The sequence below is a fragment of the Leptinotarsa decemlineata genome, unplaced genomic scaffold, assembly GCF_025532065.1.
Source record: "Leptinotarsa decemlineata unplaced genomic scaffold, Ldec_3_MD MMD2_tig00026299_RagTag_RagTag, whole genome shotgun sequence".
Taxonomy (NCBI): Eukaryota; Metazoa; Arthropoda; class Insecta; order Coleoptera; family Chrysomelidae; genus Leptinotarsa; species Leptinotarsa decemlineata.
In genome coordinates, this window is record NW_027412676.1 from 8,381,015 (window position 1) to 8,399,045 (window position 18,031).

General features: G+C 34.8%; 1 protein-coding gene across 2 annotated transcripts in view; it reads right to left on the minus strand.

Moving 5' to 3' along the window:
• Src42A (Tyrosine-protein kinase Src42A) overlaps positions 1–18,031 on the minus strand; it is a 261,237-nt gene that overhangs the window by 101,898 nt on the left and 141,308 nt on the right. The window contains exon 1 of one of the 2 annotated variants that reach the window (XM_074180508.1): positions 17,415–17,587. The exons of the other annotated variant lie outside the window; for it this stretch is intronic. The gene's annotated coding sequence lies outside the window, so the exon portion shown is untranslated. Of the gene's footprint in view, positions 1–17,414; positions 17,588–18,031 lie in introns of those variants that run through there. 2 annotated transcript variants of the gene reach the window in all.

Sequence of the window (18,031 nt, forward strand, 5' to 3'; positions counted from 1 at the left end):
GTTTCACATATTGCCTATCTTTTGATGTTAGTTCATTATTTCCTAGCGTCCCAATTCCACAGACCTTGCAATACCTCAGGGAACTACTAGAGAAAAATAATTTCAATAACAACGAAATCGATGAATTCGTTTCTCTTACCAATTTGTGTATAAAACAAAATCGTTTCCAGGTAGAAGGTTGCTTTTATGAACAACAGGAAGGAACGGCCATGGGAAATCTCTTGTGCCCCTACCTGGCAGACCTGTTCATGAGCAGATTCGAAATGGAAACTAAAGAAAAGTCAAAGTATTTTCCTAGGATTTGGCTAAGGTATGTGGATGATATTTTCGCGGTATTCGATACCAAAAAATCGAATATCGAGGACTTTGTTTCCTTTTTAAATAATAGATGTCCATCAATAAAATTCACGTATGAATTAGAAAATAGGGGACAACTACCATTTCTTGACATTTTGGTAATGAGGAGCAAAGATGGAGGGTTAGAATACAATATATTTAGAAAAAAAACAAGCACGTACAGGTATATTCCTGACAGTTCACATCACTGTGGACAGCACAAACGTGCTGGGTTGAATTTTTTGGTGCATCGTCTTTTGACTTTCCCTCTAACACATGATAGGTTCACAAAAGAAAAACGTACAATACAGAAAATAGCAGCCACTAACGGTTTCCCGAGGGGTATTGTAGATGACACAATTAGGAAAAAGAAGTTTAGGTTAAGAATGAACGAAATCTCGACTTTCAAAAAGGACAAAAACCAAGATAAATACATCTCAGTTCCATACCACCAATATACGAAGAACTTTGGAAAGATTTTCAAGAAACTAGGTATGAAGGTGGTTTTTAAAACAAGTCATACACTGCAGAGCCTTTTGGGAAGTCCAAAAGACAAAGTCGAGAATTCGGAAAAGTCTGGAATTTACGAAATCGAATGTAAGGACTGCGATGCAAAATATTATGGACAGACAAAAAGATCTATTGAAGTGAGATATAAGGAACACATAGCACACTTAAAATACGGAAGACCTGAAAAATCAGCAGTCGCCCATCATATTTTGCAACAAAACCATTCCATAGACTTCAGTTCTTTAAGATTAGTTAGACAAGTTAACAACAACAGGCAGCTAGATGCCTATGAGAGTGTAGAAATAAGTAAACATAATAATATTATGAATAACGATAAGGGACCAATACCAAATAGCATACTATATAGCTTGTTGAAATAATATTGTTGGGTTTACTGATTACTACAAAAAGACACATTGTAAATATATTTAGATAGGCAATATGTGAAACTAATTTTATATAGCTGAAAATTGTTCTATATATATCTGTAACATTTAAACATACATAAGGACATATTGTAAACTAATAGAAAGGCCAATTGTAAAATTAATTTAGGGTGGTACACTTATATGGGTGGTATTACTGATTACCTACCTGTATGATGTACCTGATTAGTATAAGTAGCTTTAGTTTTGAGTAGTTTTTAGTTTTATCTTCCTCTTGAAGATGATCACTTGGTGATCGAAACACGTGTCGAGGTGTAAAAATAATGATTTGGTGTTGGGAAAAAACTCCAGTAATATTCATAAACTCAACTGTCATGGCAACTATGATAGTATTTATACAACTTTATCCAGAGGACTAGTACATGGTATGCAAAATGAAATGAAGTTAAATGATCGTTCCTGTCGTCAATTCCATGTTGAATATGTAATTTACAATCCCCTAAAGTCGAAAGTTGAGTACCAACTGATAATTTCTATTCGTGCACCAATTAATTAACCTAATAATTTCATTAGTATTATAATTGACAGACCTTGTATCTTGTAATGATTCAGATATTGAATATAATGAATATCAGCAAAGCATATTCTAAGTAATTATTAAAGATTGGAAACATTTCCGTGGAATATATTGCCAATATAATATATATATAATATATTGCCAATACAATTTGAGGTGAGTTGTCATGGTGCGTACGAAGATAATTGATGTTATAACATTTGTGATTATGCACGCATAAAGGAACTGTTTTGTCATAATAAAAGCAAAGTCATCAATATGCCGCATCTTTCACAACGAAGCCGTAATGCAATTAGACTGCGGAATACTGCGAATCAATCTACTGCAGATATTGAAGATGAAGAAGAAATCGCATGAGAGGAGTGTCGTATTTACTGTTGTCACTCAACTGGTACACTAGATCTCCTGCTTTACGCGTGTCTCTAAAGCCACTATTGTACTGCTTGAGAGTTAAAATCCACTGATAACTCAGTTTACTTTCTATAATAATTGTGATTGACATTACTATATACATGTATATACATTTTTCACTGCATTGTGTACCAATATACGGGTTTTCTGACACAAAATCTACTGCCAAGCATGAAAATGACCCGACAACACAAACACAAAATAAAAAAATCAATATTAGGCAGCTCAACCCAACATTTATGTTGATTCTGAGGGGGTCAGATCGCGCTCAACTCGACTTGCGCTTTGCGATTGTTCTAGTTTTCTCGTCACTTCAAGATACTTCCAGTGACTTCCCAATAGGCTTCGAAAGATCACGAAAACCATATATAAACACTACCATAAAGCATATCGAGGAATTCTAGTTGACAGTGCGGTACGAAATGATCTAATAAGGCGATAAACATTTGAATGTTAGTTTGAAGTTTCAGTTGAAGTGTTTGGTTGCATTGTCAGTGTAGCAGTGAAATGAAGTTAACTTTAATTGTACAGTGTATTCAATTATTGGCAAACCCACTGGGAAAATGTAACAATACATTGGAAGTATAAGTACAAACCGACAAACCAGTTGTAGTCGAACCTACACTCGAAGAAAGCACTCGCATTATCTCGTTCGAAGAAACACAGATACTGGTCACAACTCAGAAAATTCATTGATAGGAAGGCAATAAAAATTCGTTTAGACGAAGTAAATTTCGATAGAAAGGAAGAGGAAATTAACATAAATAAAATCAAGCTACCTGTCCTCACTTGAACACACATAAAGTCATTTAATCTAACCAATAAAAATGAGATCAAGGCCACCACCAATGGAATAATACCAATTGAATAATACCGGAGACAAAGACCCACCCGAATACCTCTTCCTCTGTATGTAATGACTACCACAGTGTAAGACGATACTTCAGTCTTGAAACCCTGCACACCACGTCCAATGAACCCGGAAAATAGCTTTTGACACAAATAACAACTTACTTCAACTTCATAAATTTTCTATATTTCATATATAAACAAACGAACGACAACCCTCAGAAGTCGAAACTTGTGCGAGCTAAGGATTAACGAGGTCTTACATTTTAACATGCGATTTCCAACACGGGTTGGACGCTAGCTAACACGGCGGTCGATTGAGTGAGTGATCAAAGCACCCACGTCGGACCGACCGGTATAAACAATATATTTTTAAATTTTCTGTAAAAATTTAATGTTGAATTTAACCATCACCACTAAGAAATAACTCTCTTTTTGTTCGTCACGAGGATTCACAAGTGAGGTGGCGGAGTAAGGAAGACGGTCGCCCACGTTACGTCGTTTCTAATTGCTCTGGAGTATTTGTTTACTCAGGAGAGACGCGGAAGCGATAAACTTCTGCACCTCGACTCCACCCGACGTCCTTTGTGTGTGAATTTTCGCTAAGATATTAGACTCGTCATAAAGGAAATGTTTGAATAGTATATATTAATAGTAATAAACGTTTCTAACGATTTCTAGTAAAAACCGTACTGCCGATGTACAAGATAAGTGCAAATTTGCAAGCGAGTTTGAAGTTTTTCGCTTATATTTACACAAACTGAATTCATCATCTTAAATATGATATATTAGTTGAATAACTGCATTTCTGAAACACAGTATATGAATTTTCAATACGAGTTTTTCATTTTCATCGATAAGATCTTGTCAAATTTTAAAAAGTGAGAAGGCGACAATGACACTTTCTCTAACGAAAACGGCATTTATAGGATTGACAGAAGACTGAATTCAAGAACATCAAAGATAAAAAAGGCTCCCCAAAACGATAATCTGCAAGGTCAAGCTTCGACATCGACTGCTGATCGAGATTCAAAAGAAGAAAAACGTGATATTTCTATATACTAACAAAGTAATGCTGTAACGTAACATACTCTGCTCAACATATAACATGCAACCCATTAACGATTCATCGATTAAAGTAAATAAATCAATAACTTGATACATAAAATTTGCATTTTCATCCGCATTCAAGCAAGGAAAATTTGTTGTCGCACGTGAATCATTAATTATTACAAAATGAATTCCTACACATACTGTTCCAACTCTCAACGGACAAACACACCCGAATATAAAGGAGTGCACAACTATGATATACATATCGCAAATATTATTAATTACAAGGTTGTTCACCTTTCCGATCCAATCAAGAGTGGGTATGGGTGACTGAAACCGCAGTCTTGAGCGACACTGTAGGTAGGTAGGATTTTCTTGTCGAAATGGCCCCTCTATTCTAAAAAGTATCAACAAATCTGAGCTGAACGGTAAGTGAATGTTCAAAAAATAGATGGAAGTGCGTGTCTCGGTAGCTGTCTGTGTGAAGCTAAACTATGTTCTTAAATATCATCGGTCATGCTAGGAACCACACGTTATGTGATGGAACTAGCCGATACTTGATGAAAATCCATAACCTATTCAAGTAATACTTCATTGTGGGTCTTTCACTGGACAGTTTACAAAATCGCAACACAATAGCTTTCCCAAGCAATTTCATATAAGTATGATTATGAAAACGCTTGAGGAAGCTGTTGTATAGCGAAACACGTGTTTCAGTTTCGTAAATTGTTCAGTAAAAATCTCACAAAGTGTTACCTCAATGAATCTCACGTCAATCCTTACGTTTCGACTTTTTAGAGTTGCTGTTAGTTGTAAACCTACAACTGCCTGACTGGGGCTTACTGAGACAATAAATGATTCCACCCGTACAGTATCAATACCAACTAACATAAGCATAATTTTTTTTTCAAGGACAAAACACAAGCACTACAGAAAAATCCTTAAGGCGCTCCCAGAGCGGTTCCAGTGCGAAAGTAGCGATTCACATTGGATTTGTATCGCTGGAGAATAAATCCATTTGGAAAAACGTTCTCAGGAAGTTTATTTCACATAAACGCAGTTTTCCAGATAAACAGTGAAGTTCGAGGTGTACTGAGCTGAACCCCAAAACGATGAGCAGCCAAAGTCCGTCGCGTATTTCTGATATGTACCGCTCTTGGTGGAATCAAATGTGCCAAGTCACTTGAACATTTCACATGAAAGTATCTATAGAAGAGAGACAAATCTCCAACCTTTCTTCGATGTTCCAGGCTATCGAAGTTGCACGTGATGTTCGCGTCTCCAATAAGGCGGATGGTTCTTTTCTGAATGGAATCCAGCATCTTCAGGGTATGTTTGGGGCAGAGCTCCATACATGAGAACAAAACTCCAAAGAAGGTCTGATCTGAGCTTTATGAAACATCAAAAGTTGCTGAGGTGTGTATAGTTTTCTGGTTCGGAACAGTATTTCATGTTTTTAAGAAGCAGTATTTGCAATTACAGCGACATGATTGTGTCCAGACTTAATAGTGTTCATTTTAACCCCCGACAAACTTATCGAAGCAGAAAGCGAAATTGTCTGACCTGACATTATTATATCCGGTTCGGAGACATTTATCTTTTTGGAGAAAACCGATGCCTGAGTTTTCGTGGCATTGAATTCAATCTGGTTACTTTCACCCCAATTCGAAAACACTTTCTTGATCCTCATTAAGATATGCAACCTCCTGCTACCGGTGAAGATGCGCCTCCGTAACCGATGTGCTAGAATTCAAAGGGAATGACGAGAGTGCTGTCATCATCAAAGCAATATATTGGATTCTTGTTTTTTCCATTAAGTCGTTGATATACAACAAAAAGAGGGTTGGAGACAATATGGATATCTGGGGAACACCAGCCTCGATATCCATCGACAGCCACTTGCAGGGAACGTTCTTTCAAGAAGCTGAAGAGCCATAAACATAAATGATCCGACAAGACATATCATTGAAGTTTGGCCAGGTTTTCACCTATTATTATTATTATTAATATTATCTGAAATATTTACCTTTTAAAAGTATTAATTTTATATTCGGGGGATCCTTTGTTCAACACATTTATGATTTCATTAAGAAATGTTCTATATTTTATTAGAAAATTAATAAACTTGATATTTTGTACTGGAACCTCTGGCATAAAATGAATTTATTGAAAACACTTTCCCAGAACAAAATACGGTCTCTCAGGAGATCATTGACTCATTTTGAGTATTTTTTGACTTCAAATTAGGAATAATGTGAATTGTGAATAAGGTTAGGTTAGGTTATAATAAAAAAAAACCTCTAAATTAATTGATTAAAATTCGAAATTTTCAAATTACATTATATAAAAAGTGCGATTGAGACATTTCACCTTTCAAAGCAACTGTCGCGAGACGTTAGTCGAAATAGTACTTAAACAGTCAAATGTAATCGCACAGTTGACACAGTTGACACAGTCGAGTCTATACTCAATAATCTGTTGGGTAACTATTTGGGCTCGTCTTACAGTTGTTACAACGGCGAACCCGAACAAGCCTATAGCAAACATGTACTAGGTTAGGGTTTAGGTTTTGGTTGTACCAAAATATACATCCAAAAAGTCATTGTGATAAATAAATTATAGAAACTGACTGAGACAAGTTTAGCTTACATAACATTTTGTGCAATACTCTAAACTTAACCGCGGATATATTACATGGGCAGAAAAGTCTAGGGTCTAACACATATATGGCTTAGTCTTATTGCGTTCACATTTTCATAGGAGCCTAAAATGAGCCTAAAGTTCTCAGTATATTTCTGCCTCTTCCACTTCAACCGAATATGCAATTTGAACGTGGAGCAAAACAATATTCAATATTGTAATCAAGGTACCTAAAATAACCCTGAAAGTTTTTGCAAATTTAAATTTTCCATGAAGTGAAGGATTTCGATTTGGCTCTATCAGCTACATGGTAAAGCTAGCAAAACACACTCTAAAAGTCAGCGATGAGGGGTTATGGGAGCCTAAAATGAGTTTTAAATATTAAATATATTTCTTTCTCACCCATAGTTGGAGAATATTTCCGAAAAGTTATTTCCGGCTTTTATCGCGTGTATCTGAGGTAATCACCCAAATATTCAATTCAAACTATAGGCAAAAAATGGGCTATGGGCATAACGTAATTTTGGAGCCTAAAATTATAAGTTTAAATTTTCCAAAAAGTGAAGGATTTCGATTTGGATCCGCCATCCTGACGGTAAAGATAGCAGATTCCACAGATTAAAAAAAAACAATGTGTAGGGGCAATACGAGTTATTAGGCTCCTATTGCCTATTATGAGCCTAAAATTATGACGTAGTTCTGATTCAAGAAAAAAATGTTTTTTCTTAACGTTAGCTAGCAGAACCCACGATATCACCGTTTGATGAAGAGCAGAAACATCTTGAGTAGAGTACAAAATTAACCTAAAACTATGGCCCGAAAATAAATATAAAAATTCGAAATGGTTCCGCTAGCTCAACAAGGGTAATGAATTAAGTAGGTCATACAATAATTTCAGCTATATCACTCTTCTCTCATTTCCTTTCTTCATTTATTTCTAGAATTTCGAACAAAAGAATTCATTGTATAATGTTTGATAAGGAAGAAAACGAGGCCGTTCATTCAACACGTAAAAGAATAGTTACAACTATTTGGAACAGCGATAAATATGTAGTTTATTATTGTAAGAACATGGATACCAGGCGACTGACAATATTATTTGAACTGATGCAACCATTACTTAATCCGATCCACTAATGAAACTGACTGAATCAATATGTAGATATTTTTTACCGTTTTGAATATCGATATTGGAATGATTCCCCACGGCTGGTATTTTGAAATGCCCCTCAGAAATAAACGTTTCATTTCTCGAGAGGCTACACCCTTTTGAATCATTGTTATGTTGCATTTGAAGAAATAAAACCATGCTCATTACATCTCTGAAAACGTATGAGTTCGTTGGTGTTTCCATAATATAAATATTTGGAATGTATTAAAAACCTAAAGATTTTCATAATATCCAACACAACAGTATTTGAATGGAGTTCAAAATTGGTTCGTTCCGATTCGAACGACACCCCAAAAAGTTGGATTAAGCTAAGGATTAACAAAGTATTATAATTTAACGTGTGATTCTTAACAACGAACTATTCACACTAACCTATCAGCTAACGTCTAAATATAAATCTAGTTTTTCAAACCATGAAGACATCAAACATTCAGTAGTTTTTGTTTAGGTTTTGTTCCCAATGTGCACTTGAAGTGAATACAATCGTTGAATGTTGATAAAAGGAATATAAAACATTTCGAATGACCTCTTGCTATAAATACCATAAACTTATGATGAGGAAATACTGCAAAACTCGTCTGCAGAAGACCCAGTCCTATTGATTTACTAGTAGTAATGAGCAAATATACAATTTTGATGAATGTATTACCCAGAAAGACTTTTACAAACTTTTCTGTCAGTCATCTGAACTGAAATATAATTTATTAAATCAATCACCTTATCAATTTTACTTTCCGATATTGCCAATAATGCATACCAAATGATAATTGATTATATTAACAATCGACGGAGCCTATTTTTTTAATACTAAGCTCTTATGAATGGTAGTACTACTGCATACCAACATGTAGCCCATTTTTTGAGCCATCTACATCTATCAGTTTCAAAACAGTGCATGAATTTATATATAGAACAATTATGGTAACGAGTGTTTGATTTTTGAATACCATGGTCGGCATTAATCAACGTTACTGACTGAATCATTATTCTGCAAAGAGTTTTCATCACTACTTTTTGAACACACCTCGTATTTAGAGTGTTTAGATATTTTGACTTTCTGAATACCTCAATACTTTACGAATTGTTGAATGTTTACGCTTGTTAGTAAAAATAATGTAGTTGAGGTTATAATATTGATAATAATATAATTTTGTTTTGCAGTAGTGGATTATGGTCAACTTTTTTATTCAATGATTCGTTACATTATTGCAATTATCGTGAGATCCCTAATATTTTTCAGTTCATCCATTACTAAAAAATCAAACAAAAAATCATTTTTGTTTATAATATCATTTCAGATATTCAGTTGTAGGCAAATGTAGCAATAGGATTTTGTTGAAATCAGTAGCAGCGGTTAAGAAATCAAATCACTCATAATTTCTTTGTAGATTCTGCAAAATAGAGATCTTTTCAAACTTCCACTCTCTTTGATATTACCTATTGGTGATTTAGTTTTACAATTATTACTTTACATGTATTATTTGTAAAATAATATTCTGGCAAAATCAGCAACTGACTAGTTTGCATTTGTTTTATTACATACGTCATGTCTTGCTACCAGTTATGTTCATTCTAGATTATATTGAATTGAATTGAAATATCAAATTAGTGCATCTGTATCTGTAGAGTAGGGAGGGTGAGTGTAAGCCCACAGCACTTAGGTCACATGTGACCCATTGTACATCCTCCCGAGGAGTTGTCCTCCTAGGTCCTAGGTCAGCGTCCATCCTATCCTTTCCAGGAAGGTGGACAGGTCACTTGGAGACATCTCCTTTATATCGGCAGGTGTAGGCCAAGACTCGCCGAACACACACTCTCTTATTGAGGATAACTCCGGGCATTCACATAGGACATGCCTGACAGTCTCATCTTCCTGTTTACACATCCTGCATAGAGGTGTGTCCCTTAGCCCCATATTATGGAGGTGTTTCCTCAGATGACAGTAGCCAGTCAGAAATCCTACTATTAACCGTATATTTTTCCTGGTCATCGCCAGATATTTCTTCGGCCCCAGCTTCCCAGGGTGATCCTGGCAAGATTGCATCCTTTGATTCCATCCCATCTCTTTGGAGATTGAGCATAGGTGTAACATTTGGCTAGTTCCGCAATTGTCGAAGTCATCAGGCCGTAGGTGCCACTGGGTCTTAAAATTCTTAGTCCAGCCTCTTCCTTGGCTAAAGAGTCGGCAATGCGATTACCTTTACTCCTGTCGTGCCCTTTAACCCACCTCAGGATAATCAAATTAGGGCATATTTTAGGTTCTTGAGAAACTCAATCACCTAAAGAATGCCTTCAAAGGAAATGGGTACAGCGAAGGAGAATTCAAGCTGGACATACGACCCAGGAGGAGGATAGCTCTTGGATAGACGGGACTAGGAGAATCCTAGAGAAACACGATGTGAATATGCTCTCAACAAAGAAGGAACTCACATTACTTCATTCGCAGATTTAGAAATACTTGATAAAACTCAAAATTACTATCCAAGAGTATATGGAGAAGCAATATAAACGGGGATAATTTCAACAGAAAATAGGAGGCAATGAACATTAATAAAATCTGGCTACCTGTCCTTAATTGTAGGTAAGCAAAGTAATCAAATTAGTAGAAACCAAGCCACGCACACCAATAATAATATAAAACCGGAGTCAACTACCAACATTGTAATTTTTGGTTTGGGAACAACGGGAACAACAACTCAAGCACTGCGACCGTTACTTAATCACCTTTGATGATGTCTACCGCAGTTGTAGATGAAACATCAGGCATACATTTCTGCATATCACGGCTTAAGAACCCGAAAAATAGCCTTCATTTGAAGGCACTTAGATATAAGATGGTTTTAATGTAAAAATGACAGTTGAACAAGTTTGCAGCTTTCTCCCAAAAATATAATGTAGAATGCATAGCTTTATGAAATCACTTTTGTATCGTGATATGATTAAAAAATGTCACCATTGCAACTAATTTTCATTTGTTTTATTATATATGAATTAACTTGCATTTTTATTTTCATTTTTAACACGCCAGGATTAAATAATTTCCTCAAACAGTCTGTGTGTGAGAGCAAGTGAGACAACCACACTGTCTGCGAATGCGTATATATTTTATATTAAAACAAATGGGCTTGAAATAGCAAGCTAAACAAAAAGAGGAAAATGAATAATAGTTTGAAAAACTAAAAAAAAACACGCTTTAATAGCAACACAAACTAAAAAATAATTCGAAACTAATTTAAGTTTGAGTTCAACATCGATAATGGATAAGTCCTACGGCTTGAAGTAACTAATGACTTTCAATAAGTCTGAAAACAGAATAAATCTATTTACAAAATAATAATTTTGTTGTAAAAAAACGTGTGGTGCTAAATATCCATTGTTATAAATACTTGGTTGGGGACTGTTTGCCAAATTGGAGCCATAATAAAAAATATAATTTGAAGCATCTTACGCTTTTTTACGACAAAATCTTTTTTTTTTGTAAAAAGATTCATTTTGATGTCAGACTTATTGAAAGTCATTAGTTACGTTAAGCCGTAGGACTTATCCTTCAATCATTAGTTACATCAAGTCATAGGACTTATTTTCGATGTTGAACAAAATCTTGAAGTAGTTTCGAATTATTTTTTATTTTACAGTTTGTGTTGCTACTGAAGCGTGTTTTCTAGTTTTCTGAACTATTATTTATTTTTATCCTAAGGTTTTAAACAGATTTTATTTCTATGGTAGTCCCGAGATGTAGTAAATACAATTTTACTCGTCTTTTCTTTTAGTGTGTTCTGCAGCTTTCTGAAAATTTCCCAAAATTCAGATATTTTGTCCCAGAGTGTCAAGCAATATTAACACAAAACTTATTTCACCTCGGAACTTATAAATGTTCTAAACCCAGCTCCAGACTCGTTTTTCGATCGTTTTCAAAATACACTAAATTATGTTACCTAGCGATAACGAATAAAATATTCGTTATCTAACAAAACATTTGTGTCAATTCGCAACCGGTTGGGAACTTTTTTGTATATCATTTGGACCTCTTTGAAGGTCAAGGTGATCTCCTCTTATTTCTAATTTGTGAATGATCCCTAGAAACACTGTTGTATTTTTCGTGAGATGAAGTTTTTAGGTTTTCTTACTCAATTCTAACAATTTCAACTAAAATACAGGTACTAATTTTGTTTCAATCACTTTTTGAGTTATTGACTCAATTTTTATAATACTGGCATGGTTTAAAAACCTCGGGCCTAACACATAGACACCGCTTTTCCAGTTAGTACCAACCCTCAAACAAAACTTTGTGAGTTATTGTGCTAAGAGTGAAACTACGTCTGTTATTTTCAAAACAGTGGACCAAAAACAATTTCGTGTTTTAATTTTAAACTGCTTCTTGATGGAAAAAAATACCGTTTAAGCAAAGCATTGACTTGAAAATTGTTATAAAGACTCCGCTCCATCAGAAACAACAAGTAAACGTTGGTTTGCTGATGTCAAACGTGGTCGTAGAGACATCGATGATGCAGAACGCAGTGAACGTCCAAATGAGGCAGTAACACCAGAAAACATAAAAAAATCCACAAAATAGTTTTGAATGATCGAGAAGTAAAGTTGCGTGGCTTTAAATTGCATGAACATTCAACTATAAGAAAGCTCTGTTCAAAGTGGGTGCCGCGCGAGCTCACTGTTGACCAAAAACAAGAACGTCTTGATGATTCTGAGCAGTGTTTAGCCATGTCTAAACATAACAAATTAGAAAGTATGCGTCGATATGTGACAATGTATGAAACATGGATCCATCACTTCACTCCGGAATCAAAATGATCATCTGAGAGGAAAGTGTAGTGTATCTGACCGACTGCGAAAAACACTACTGCCAAACAGTAGTTGGAAGTATGTTATGTTTGGGAAAAGATCGAATAAAATAGTAATTCCGACTGAACTCAGAAAAACAGTCCTACGAGCCGCACATGAAGACCATTCAGGTATAGTTGCGATAAAAAATAGGCTCAGGACAAAGGTTTGATGGTCAAAAATCGATTATGACGCCGGACACTTGGTAAGAACGTGCAGGGGGTGTACTTTGGTGTCGGCTCCAAACCACCCAGATCGAATGATACACAGGGAACTTCCGACATCAGCATGGATTGATATAGCTATAGACTACATGGGGCCTTCACCGAGTGGAGATTACTTATTCGTAATAATTAACTACTTCAGTCGTTACAAGGAGGTCAAAATTATGCGAAATATCACCGCAGCCAAGTGGTACTACACGAAATATTTTCAAGACTAGGTTTTCCAGTATCGATAACTGCAGATAACGGCAAACAAGTGACATCAAAAGAATTGACGGATTTTTGCAAAGAAAGTGAAATCACCCATTTTCATTCAATACTTTATTGGCCTCTACAAAATGGGGAGGTTGAAAGACAAAACAAGGACATCCTAAAGAAACTTAAGACAAGCCAGGCAACAAAGGAAGTCTGGAAACAAAGGCAGTTTGGGATAAAATTCCCAGTCTGTTAACTCCTCATTCTGTCAATCATGACGAGATTAGAGACAGAGACAAAATCAGAAAAGAGGAAGGAAAAAACTATAGTGACAAGAAAAGAAGAGCCACAGAAAGGGATATAAGACCGGGTGACGAAGTTTATATTCAGATTATGGTAAAGGGCAATAAACTGACTCCAAACTTTGATCGTACACCGCATGTCGTTGTTTCAAAGAATGATAGTGATGTTCAGGTTTCTCTTGAATGATGCGGTTATTGCTGAAACTGAAGCCTATTTTGAGGCAAAAGATAAATCGTTCTACAAAAGTGGTATTGAAATGTTAGAGTAACGCTGGAATGATTGTGGATTCCTTCCCAAAAATTAATCTCTCCTGACAATAACCCCTTTCAATTATATAAAAAATATTAATTAGTTTTTATAACGTCCCTCATACTTATCAAAATAGATAACCGACATATTTTCGAAACACATCAAAGCTCGTTCGTATTGTTTTGATATAATAACAGATATATGTACTGAATTCTATATTGGCCATGTTGCTCCTTAGTTTAGCTTCAAGAAAATGACTGATCAATAGTCTCCATCGAATCAAAGCCATGATTGCATTTTTGGATGATTCCATTAAAAACTTTTGTGAAAAACCCACATGAAAGTTATAGATCAATTTGAAAATATGTGAAAATATGATGTTCAATTACTTGAATGTTTGAAAAACCTGAAATGAAAATTACTTTCGAAGGTTTTTGCAAATATCAACTATTAGTGAGAGTTTAACTAATTTTCAGTAGTTGGAAGACTTAGTTTTCGATACGATAAACACACTGAAAATTTGTTCTATCTTCCTCATCGAATGTATTCAATTGTCTACAATATAAAGTTTTGTAAAAATATATTGGTGTTCATTGAAAAGCAGATATTTAATTTTTTTTGTTTTCCGAAAAATTGTTCGAAGTGATCTATGCGGTTTTGAAACTTGACTTCCTTTTGAATGTATATACAAATCAAACATTTTTCATCTTTATCATAATTAATTTTGAAAATATTATTGAAACTCTTGTGGTTTGACAAAATGACGGTATTTCATAGCAAAAAAAAAACGATAAATCAATAAATGACTATCTCTTCTGGTGTGTGCAAATGTGTGTGAAATCGGTTTGAAAAAATCAATTCAGGATAGTCAAATGATTGCTCATTGAAAAAATACGTTAGTCAGTGAAAAAATTGTGTTTATCCATCTAATTCATAAATGATAACACTTCATTTTGAAAAACCTAGGCTAACTTTAGGTTATCCCGAAACTCGTACCGAAATGTCGTTATTCGTGATACAACTAAAGTCATCTTTCTAAAGAAAGTGCTCTTTCGTTTGTCAGTCGTACAGACAGCCAATCAAACTGGTGGATAAACGTTGCCAAACCATCTAAAATCAGGAGGGAATTCTCAGAAACGTAGACATCAGAAATGCTGTTTCCTATATAAATTAATCTATTCTATGGAAAAACATGGACTAACAATGGACAAACGATGAAGCACATTTACTTAGGTTAATAACGAAAAAATCGTGCCAAAATGAAGTTAGCCCTGTTTTGGTAAATGGAACTTCATCTTTTATAAAAAGAAGGACAAACATAAGTTTTTCATTGAATAATGTTGCTATTTCCACCTTCCTCAAATACACATCTTTGTATTACGTTACTTTTATTTGAATTGCTTCCTTCCTTTCTTTGAAATATTCACACATTTTGTTGTATTAAATGGAAATATAAAGCCAAAATCATTGTTTCCCATAAAAAAAATGATAATGAAAATACTGATATCCTTTACAAAAAATGATTTTTGTTCAATATTTGACATACACATTAAAATACACAATTCCGAAACACAACGCGAATAGAAAAAAAATCGATCCCTCGTAATCGGCATAAATAATTTCATTTAACTAATTTGCGACTTAAACGTGACTCTTATAATGAAGATTCCATGGAGTCTCTATTCGTGCACAGTGAAAATAACCAAGGCATTGCGAAATAGACAGGCAAGTGACCTACGATTCTGTTTCGCATTCAAACGACATTTGAAAAGCTCTAATTGTCGCGTTTGCAGAGAGTTTGTTAATTTTATTATTCGATTGCAGTTTTGAAGAGTAACACTTTTTATCTATCACACGTTGAATTAAAAAAAAAGTGAATGATTGGTATCTGCTCAAGGCTGTATCCTACATGGTTAAATCAAAGGCAGCACTCGAGAACAATTATAAGATGGTATAGATATATGAAGGAAAGAATTGTAAGATTGGTTAAAGAATCGCAAAAATCTGCTCTCGAAGAAAACTAGTTATATCGGTATAGGTTTGTGAAAATTGAAGTAATAATGAAAAAATTAAAATCAACTAACCTTCAGGATGTTAGAATAAACACGCCCTACATACCACACAAAGAAATTATATAACTTATTATTCAGTAAACTTTTCGGGTCACTTCTCGACAAGTTCCAGTTACATGTATAGAACTGTATTCATTACCTTAAGCAAGTACCTACTTTGTTACAAGTCAAAACAAACAATATCAGTACATGGTGTTATCTGAAAAATATATACCTATATTTGAAGCGTGCAGCACTAAAGCAAAAATACATTAGAGCAGGTCGAAACGTGCTGAACTTGAAATTCCTTATTAAATTATCCAAAAATTTGGATAAGGATCATATGAGGTATGAACTAAACTGCTACGAAGTAAAAACACGTACATTAAAATCGCTAATGAAGAAGATATGCATGCTTTTTGATAACATTCCTTCTTGTTCGAGAACACAGTTAGATATAGCTAACAAGCCATTAATAGCAATTAAAGATTGCATATTTACGTTGATAGAAATATCAACGTACACAGTTGCATATAGACATAATCACCAAGAGAAACTTTTCAGACATCTTGACAAAAATCCCAACAAAAAAAAAGTCAAAAGAGAAAAATACTCAAATGGCCGATTTTCACAAAAAATGTGAAAAACTTCAGTAGGTATTGTTAAAATAACAGTCTTGAAATCTGTTTTTCCAGCAACTTGTCTACCCAACGAGGTCTACCCTTTTGGCGTGCGGGGTGTTAGTGTACATCATGAGAGATGAATCTACATATGGGTGACAGAGCATTTTGATTCAATTCAAATAAACTAATTTCATATAACTGACAAATTTTGTAGCCTCCATGCACAATACATATAACGTTGAAAGCCTGCAGATACCATTAATAAAAAATACAGTTGGAACAAGTTGATATCTCATTGAATTAATAATTTACAGCAATAATGCAAACAACCCAAATCCAATCTTTCATTTATTCCTTGGAGCCCAGGTAAATTATATTAGGTTGAATTTGAAAATCCAGAAGAAAGGCAGTGTACTATTCAACTATTCGAAAACTATTCATTAACATAAACATACATTTCAAATAGATTTGATGTTTTTGGGTTTTTAGAAAAGAAACAATGTCCTCTTAATATAAATAATGATTAAGAAGGAAAAATAACATCTAAAACACAACGATGATGATATGGTGATAGAAATGTTGATCAGAAGTTGGCGGTAGCTGACTTGTTAGCTACCAGAAGCTTGAAAATCTCAGAAAACAACTGACTGATAAAAAAATTTAACAAACTCTAATAAAATTTCACCTTAGCTTGACAATACATATAACCGTGTTGGACAGGTAATACTCAACATTTTGATGAATCAAAGAAGTCAGCTGGCAAATAGTTATTGATAGTGAAATCGTTTAGAGATGTTATTTTTCTTCAGTATATTAAAAAAATAGACCCTAATTATTGAAAGTATAAAAGAAAACCAAAAAATGAATTCCCTTAACAATGAAAACTATTAAATTGATGTTTTAATATACTTCATAAAGTGTTCCGCAACTTTCGCAAACTGAGAACGTTACTCTTCAAAATTGCAACATACTATATTCGTAATACTCCGAAATTTACCTAGATTTCGCCAGTTATCCAACAATAAGAACCGAGACAATTTTTTTTCACTGAAAATCGAGAACTTGTCCGTTTCCACCAATAAATCACCACACTGACGGACGGTCTTTTGAGAGATCGCGCTACAACGTAACATCGAGTTTGCTGTGACAAGAGAGCTCAACAACTGATTGTACGCGTGAACTGCACCTTCGTTCACTTTACGCGAGACGCGATAGGCAATTGTCCGGCGACCGAAAATGGCGGGGGACAACGCATCTTGGTCATCTCTGATGGTACTGCAGCATCGGATGTTGGATGTTCTGTACGGTTTGCTCCAATCTCGACCATCCACTCATTCTAGAACGGTACTAATGTCGACCGCACTATTGACTCAATGGATTCCATTTCTCTAGCGAACATGAACTAACTTAGTTCTTCACGTTGCATCACTTGTTTCTCAGACTGACATTAGGCGTGTATCTACAGGGTGTTCCGGAACTTCCTGCCATCAATTCAAGAGCACATACAGTATTAGAATGACATTGGGATCAATTCAGTTAAAATTGTCCGGAGCACTTGTCGATACGTCTACAAAAATTACTGTCTATTTCTTACGTTAGAAGATTGAAAATTGT